The sequence below is a fragment of the Lupinus angustifolius genome, chromosome LG17 (genome assembly GCF_001865875.1).
Source record: "Lupinus angustifolius cultivar Tanjil chromosome LG17, LupAngTanjil_v1.0, whole genome shotgun sequence".
Lineage (NCBI taxonomy): Eukaryota > Viridiplantae > Streptophyta > Magnoliopsida > Fabales > Fabaceae > Lupinus > Lupinus angustifolius.
Genome location: NC_032025.1, coordinates 17,017,042 through 17,025,599, shown reverse-complemented (window position 1 = coordinate 17,025,599; position 8,558 = coordinate 17,017,042). Strand labels below are relative to the sequence as shown.

General features: G+C 31.4%; 1 long non-coding RNA gene across 1 annotated transcript; it reads right to left on the bottom strand.

Annotated features, from left to right (window-relative positions):
• On the bottom strand, positions 6,809-8,125 carry LOC109330561. Its single transcript, XR_002105683.1, has 2 exons — positions 7,529-8,125; positions 6,809-7,104 (listed from the first exon to the last, which is right to left on the bottom strand). It is a non-coding gene; the product is annotated as an uncharacterized LOC109330561 (long non-coding RNA).

The window sequence follows — 8,558 nt, the reverse complement described above, 5'->3', positions numbered from 1 at the left end:
TGTATCCTTACTAGGGTACCCCCTAGTTCACGACCTCAAGTCGGATACTTGCCAAACAAGGCATAAACACAAACAATGCTTTCATACCTCTATGGAGTCATGCCTCACATTTAAGCTATGATCTCATTCCACAACCTTTATATCACAACACACCCTACCCGGGTTCATCACATGGTTCACAACATCATTTGATTTCAATCATCCCACACCGTCCCTCGCCCAAGTGGGGACTAGTCGCTCCAGCGACAATTCGTCTTTAAATCTCAAATAAACTGAAGCTTTCCTCGCCAAAGCGAAGGTATTATCGCCCAAGCGAGGTCTCTTCTCGCCCACGCGAGAGAGTTCTAGAAACTCAATAAATTCTAGATTTTTTTTTTTGTTTTTTTTTTCGAAGCGGGTTTTTGCTCGCCCGGGAGATTTTTTTTTTTTCGCCCAAGCGACAGGGACTTGGACAGAATGCCAATTTTTGCCATTTTTGACAACCGAAACACATTTAAACTTGATTTTTCAAACACCTGCACCCACAAAAGTTCCCAATAACATTCATATACAATATTCAACATATTCCATCAACAATCATATATATTCAAAACATTCAAACATACAAAAAACATAAAAATATTGGGTTTCTTAAAACCCAAGTTAACTCCAAAACCTTTGAGATGGTTTAGGAGATCCGGGTGTCATATTCGGACACCACTATGTCACGATGTGTTCTCTCACCTTAATGAAGCGTGCTTTTACTTGTCAACTACGGTTGGTTTGGTTTCAAGGTTCGAACACCGAAATCTTCGTAACTACCATCATAAAAATTCGTTAGTTTTCCTATATTTCAAAAATCATTACTATTAAAATATTTAAAACTCTTTTATCCATCCATTTTCCAACGTGGCCAAAGCCATGGTTAAAGGCTTAAACGAGTAAAAATTCATATATTATAACAATGTAATAACTTCTTGAAAACCATTTGTTCATAGTTTCAAAACACATTTTTCATGAGTTCAAGAACACTCATTTTCGGTTTTGCTTCCAAAATGAGTTAGAAAGTATTTTAGAAAATTTCAACGGTTGAATATGTTCTTGACCTACTCATGAACAACATACTTCAATATCATCAACATCCATTGGTTGAATGTGATGAGATTGAAGATTAAAAGAAGAAGAAAATGAAGAAGAAAAGATGATGAGAGTAACTTACTCTCCAATCTTCAACTTGCCAAGCTTTTTGCAAAGTGTTAATGTATGAAGATACATGGGTATTTATAGAGTTGTGGGGTGGGAGAAATCTGATTTCTAAACCCAATTTCCAAGGCAATCTAGCAAATCTAAGAAGGTGAGTGAATCATGGGTTAAGTGAGTGATTTAGGGGATTTGGTGGTAGTGAAATCTATAAGATTTAGTGGTTAGATTTTGTGAAGTGACTCATGCGACGCGACGAATTCTACGAAACGCGCGCGATTAAAACCATGCTTGATTATTGTCGGTCAATATTCGAGTAGTAAAAAATGATCGCCAATTTTACTTTACGGTTGTAACTTCGAATTTCGGCATTCCAAGTGAAAATATTCTAGAAAATAGTTATGGACCAACTCAGGATCTATCTTGACTCGGAATGTGATTACGAAGCCAATGGCGCGATCGGAATTCGATTCCGAGTTACGGAACTCAGAAAAATGCTTTTTGAGTCGTACCGGGTATATTTTGGCCCCGATAGTGGTTCAGAACCGACTGTCTCAGAAAATTACCAAAATTTACCATAAAACCGGAAATAAAATTTCAAGAATAAAACTCAACTAGAGTTTCGTCTAATTCCTTACCTAAAATTCCCAGAAATTCAATTTTCAAATATATAATTAATGAAAATATTAGTAAAATCTTATAATCGCCGCGTGCACAATTCTACCCCACCCCCCCCCGGCAGATAGATAGTTGCAGACCTATAGGATGGTTAAGAACAACCTGACATACCTCTTTAGTACCGACCAAGTATTAACCGATGGTTAGACGTCACGTCTACCGCTCCAAACTCTATAAATAGAAGACCCCCACAGATGAAGTATCAATTAATACTCATTTCCTAATTTGTGGCTTACATTCATTACTTTTGCTCTAACTTCTTTCTTTTTTATTTGCTCTCATTCTCTCTCTAGAAAACCACATATTGACTTGATTGTCGGAGAGGTACCTCCCCTAGCGGGTCCAGACAACACTCCGACCAAGACTCCTGAACACTGCTACTCAATCGGGTAGTCGATACCGACCATACCCGACCAACACAAAAGAACAAGAGTGTAGATTTATAATCTTGGGAATTACCTTCTTAAGAATACCTTCTTAACAGTTTTTAGATGTGATTAGGTATGATATCATATTTATGCTAAATAATACATGACTATAACTACATAACCAATAAATTGTTATTTGATTATTTAGTATAAACAATGTCTTTTAATTATTTAAACAAACTTCAAGGAGGAATCAAGTGATTAAAATAATGAATGTATCATCTCTATAAATTCAAGAATAAAATTGACAAAACAAATAACATTATTAACCTAAATAATAATCAAGTATTATTCATTCGTCACAACCTAAGTTGAGACTACATATATAATACATAAATCCAAATAAAAAAATCTAACAATGAAACATCGGTACAATCGTAAAGTTATAATCTTTAGATGTGGGAATGAAATATTCCCAAACTATTCCATGAGAATAAGAAAGTATTGAGACATAGGAATATATATTCCTTAGGAAAATTTTACACTCAGAAATACTTTTTTACAACTTAAAATATACACATCTATATATATTCCTAATCAATATTCCCAATAATATTTTTTATAAACTGAAAGTATGAAACAAACGTCCCCTAAAGTAGTTTTTCAAAAGTGATAACATAATTAACTATACTCCTCTGATAATCTATGTTATTATTATGAAAAAATTAAAAACTTTGCCTTAAAATAACAACTTTTCATTAAAAATAGTGTTTCTTTCAAATTTGACCCTGGCGAACACAGAAAATTAGGCGAGGAATTAGGTGTGGAAAAGGCAAACGAAAATCTTGGACCCCTCCAACCAAATCTGTCGGTAACTTCGAACTCCTCGCCCGCTTAAATGTTACACACTGTACGAGGAGACTAACCAGTACCACTCTTTTTTTTAAATCTTTTTTATTTAATTTATTTACACTAATCCAATTTTTTAAAATAAAATTCTGAAAAATAACAGCTGTTGAGTAGCATTTGATTTATTTTTTCTAAAAATATTATTATCTAATAATAGGGTTTCCTATTATCGGGCAACTCATAACTCAACCACTCCTCTAACTGACTTGGTAGTCTTGTTTTAAACATTGATTCTCTTTTCATCTCAATAATTTAAGCATCATTATGTCTATATTTATGGTTTCTATGCTCAATTTGTACCTTGTTTTCATAATCTTATTACAGTCAAAAATCAATGTCCCTATCTTTTTTCACAAACAATGAATGCCAAGCTCTATCATCTTTATGAGCTGGCTCCACATAGATCCCCTTGGATGACACCATTAGTTCATCATGCTGAATCACACAAAATTAAATGGTTGGTATCATTACCATTTTCCCATGTATACTCACTTCCTTTCAATTTCTAATATTTTTATTATGTTTAAGATTATGTAAATAGTTTAAAAAATTATTAAATTATATAAAAATTGATATAAATGAGAAAATATGTGTGAAAAAGTGAAGAATAAATAAGACTTACTTGAAAGGTAAAAAATGAATTTTTATTGAGCATCAAAAGATTTGTAACATGAACATTTTAAAACATTAAAAATATATTTTCCAAACCTAACATAGTATATTTTAAAAATTTCATGTTATTCTAAATCTTTTAATGATTTAGAAACTCACCACATATTTATAATTTACTTTCTAATTATATTCTTATCTATTACTCTTTTTTCAATCACCATTTCTTCAATTCTTTAGAATTCAGTTTTTAATATGTATTAAATGATATTATTTAATTAAATTATATTCATATTTTATATTATTTATTGACTTATAAAACGACATTCATAACTTTAAATATTAAAATATTTGAAACGAGGTAGTTATCTCTTAAAAAATATGTTCATTATGAAAATTAATAAATGAGTTGATTTGGGGTAAATTTATTTTATTCTCTCAATAGGTTATCTCTTTAGAATTATTATTACCTTTTCTCACTACTTACACAAATAAAGAGAATAATAAATGAAAATAAATTTCAAAACAATCATTAATTTTCTCTTGGAACTTCCTATTAAATATAGCACATAAAAAATATTTTTAAATGATATGTCTCCTACAAGCAATGTTATGAAACCCGAGCCGAACGTCAAACTAGAAGAGGTTCCATATAAGTTTTAATCAGTTTAAACAGTTAAATTGTCCGGTCAGACCGGCTGATTTTATATATAATTAATAATTTTTATCAATAATTATATACTTATATATAAATGTAAAATTTTATATAATTATATTGAAATAACATCTCTCAATATTTTATTGAATCGGAGTAAAACAAAAATATTAGAGTAGTGTTCTATTTTTTTAATTTTAGGTAAACCGTCTAGTTTACTTCCCAGGTTATTCTAGTTTAACCGGGTTTAACATGGTCGGACCGAAATTTTCCTGGTTCAAAGTGGTCCAACTCTCATTCAGTTAAAACTGCAAACCAGAACTGTTATCAAGTCCGGTCAGTGGTCAAACTGGCCGAACCACCTAGTACAGTCCGGGTCTCACAATACTGCCTACAAGTCATCTCTCGCATCATAACAAAAATAATATATGACATATATTAATATTTTGTTTATTAATGGTTAATTTATAAATAAGATATATCAATTTTTATAGTTTGTAAGAAAATATATAATTTTCTTAATTAGGAATTGAGAGAGTATTTCTCAAATATATTTTTCTCATAACACCACATTATGACTATTTCTTAATGATATAGTAATTTTTTATTCATACAAAATGTTTTTATTATAAAAAAACTACTTTTCAAATAGACACATACTTGGATAATATTTTAAAACTAAAACTAAATTTTTTGTGTATATTTTGAAGTAAAAATCAGTTTTTATAATTATATATCCTAATGAAACAATTCAGCACTGAGCTGATTAGCTCACGTGTGTGTATATATATATATTTATATTTATATAGCTAAACTTTTGATTACAAAAACCATGAACAAAATGTTAATGTTCGTCAACAGTATTATCAAAACTGTATTTTAGTGGCCAATTCAATTACCCGTAAATTAATGAACAAGTCCATGCTGGTATTAATGCTAGTATAATAATGTATATCTATTTTTATCAGTATATAATCTAATTAGTGAACAATAATTGAATTATTATACCACTATGTTGTGATGACAGCTGTTGTATTAATAACATTGTTCATCAGGATTACTTAATGACTAAGAGGTGACAGGTTAGAAACAATTTCTTCACTTAGAGGTAAATATATATAAATCAATCATCCGTGTGGGGCCTCATACACTATAATTTAAAATTTAGTCTATCAAAAATTTATATACACCGGATATCCCAATCTAGTAATCAACTCTAGGTATGAGGAGTAATTTAAATTGTTGAACTTTTTTTTTGGTACTATTACGAAGGATATTTTCTTACTTTATAAGTAAGAAACTAATTCTTTCTTTTTAGTATATGATTGTCCTTTTTAACAATTATTGTTTACAGTAATCGAATTATTTATCTTTTAATTATCATGAAGATTTATCGGAATCTTTAATTAATATATCAATACTTTGTTAATTAAATTGATGGTCTAACATATCCCAAAAATTTAAGAAATTAGAATTGGTATCAGTCAGTAATACAGTATATAGGTACAGTGAATGGCCGTACCCCTGTAGGATCACACAACATCAAAATCCAACGGTGGATATGAATGAGTTAATCAAGAACTGCATTCACAGACTATTCACCTCTATCTATATGTAGAAAGAGATGGATTAGGTTGGGTCAGGTTATGGGTGCATGGGGTCGTGGTCATTTCTGGATGTGAGAACCAAGCTTGTAGGGTCTACCCCTGAACCAATCCTTTTGTCTTTTTTTTATAACGTTGCCTTCCCCCACTCCCTCCTTTATTTATCTTTAACCTTGTTATAATCCCCCATTCTTCTCCCCCTCTCATCTCATCATTCACATTCACCCACTCATTCTCACCACAACACCCATATCTCTCTCTCTCTCCCTCTCTCCCTCTCTCCCTTTATCATAGGCGAGACTCATGGGGGATGAAGAGATACCATAGACTGTACAAGTCAATAAAACCAAACCATTTCTCTTTAAAGAAAAAAGAAAAATGATTTTAATATAGGACGCATGAAGAAGGAAACCATTTAGGAAGCTTTCTTTTTTAGGGGAATGTTGTCTGGCTCGAGGACTCTTTCATCTTTAATCAATATACTTGATTAAGAAATTTATAGTGTTGTCGGACCAGGCTTCATTCCCCTGAACTATAATCTTCCGGATGATAAACAAAACCAACATAGCTTATGCCCATGGACAACATTTTATAGGTTTGGGTCCTCTATTTCTGTATTATAATTACCATTTATTTAGAAGATTTAATAATTTTCTCTGAAAGTTTTGTTTTTTTCTTAATTATAGGTAGATCTGAACAGTGGGGTTTTGTTTTCAGATCAGTTACACATGTGGGTAGTAGTAGTTATGCAGATTGGTGTAATAATGAACATGTTGACCAATTTTCAATTGTTACAAAAGGTTTTCATCATTACTTCCTTTTCGTTTTCTTCCCTTTTTTGTTCTGATCAAGTTATGATGATGCTTTTGTTGTCAGGTGTATTTACCTTTTTCCTCTTGTTCTTCATTAGCCAGATCTACTCTCAACTGTGTTTTCCAACCACCAGATCTGTCTGTTTCTTCTATATTTCCTTAGATCTGGTCTCCTTTTGAACTCAGTTAAACATTCTCCTCTCTTTCATGTCCCTCCTTTTCCCTCTTACCGTTCTCTATGTACATATCTCTCTTTAGGGTTTCGTGGCCTATTTTATTCTCTCTAATATCTGTAATTCTATATTACTAATTTATCTAAGATAACCAAAGTTTTGAATCCTACTTGAAAAACCATTTTGATGAGACCCTTTAATTAGTTTAACCATTGTCAACTGTGATAAAACCAAGACCTAGTTTTGTTCAATTGATTAATTAATAATAAGGTATCATAGAATAATGATCCTCATGTAATGGGCTGACAAATGACAAGTATTTGTTTCTTCCCATATTTTTAATGGAAAAATGTCATTTCATTTTAAACAAAAGGATAAAAATATCATATCTTTTATTTATTATTGTGTGTTATTTGTCTCTTCGGTAATGGAGAGGATCTTAGTCCTATGTATTATATGCCATCTGGCACCTGTTACTATAATACAGTGTCAAGATCCTTGTATACTCTGCCCTCATTCCATTTGGTTCTCCTGTTTCTACATATTTCCTGTGAACTTATCAATTTAAGAAACAAAGAAAGTCTGAGTTTTTAGCATGTCTTGTCATTTGTAACATTGATCGGACGGTAAATTTTTATCTATTTTTCTAATTTGTTATTATTTGCTTATTATAGATAGCATTTACTTCTTTATACAAGTTCTGTGCTAACATTTCACTTCACTTCATTTCTATATCATTTAATAATTATAGTAAGATAGATCTGAATACATATGACATACACAGAATAGTATCAATTTTAACAGGTATGTGTATTCATGTTGGTGCTGCATAATTATATAGCTGTTTATCTACTACATAACTTTTATCTTGCCTTTAATATCTCATTTGCTAGATGAAACCCTAATGTTCTACACCGGTATATGTTCTAAGAATCAATGTTAAAGATGCTTCCTTTTCTTGTATTTATGTTTCAGTATCTATTGAGTCATTGGAATTATCTTGAATATAAGATAATAATTGTGCAAGTCCACCCCACCTCCAATTTTTAAATAATTAAATACCAATGCTTTGTTAGAAGGCAAATTTTTTTGTAGGTGAATGACTAAGCACCTGAGCATTTTGGATTTCAATGATTGATTTGGAAAAGGCATTGTTCTGGCAACTCTTTTGTTTAACCTTATTATTTGGCCTTGCTTTCTTGATGAGCTCAATGTTTTTGATGAGACAAAAACTTCAATTGCAAGTTTGATTCAGAATGCTAGACAAAAAGGGTGGCAGCAAAGAGCTATAGAGGCATAGGGGAACATGAATGACATTAACACAGTGCTCATCCAGCACAAATGCACTACTTCCTTTTATCACCATTTGTAGTCCACATATTCATACGCTAAGCGAAACATCAACCTCGCTCAATGAAATTTGTTTCTCCCTTTTATCAATGAAATTTGGTGTGTTTATACACCCAAACCCTTCGATAAAAAAACATTCATACCTTGTGTAATTGACATCTTCGACGCAACTCAAGTGCCAAAACACTTATTCTCTCTTATAATTGACGATGATATTTGAT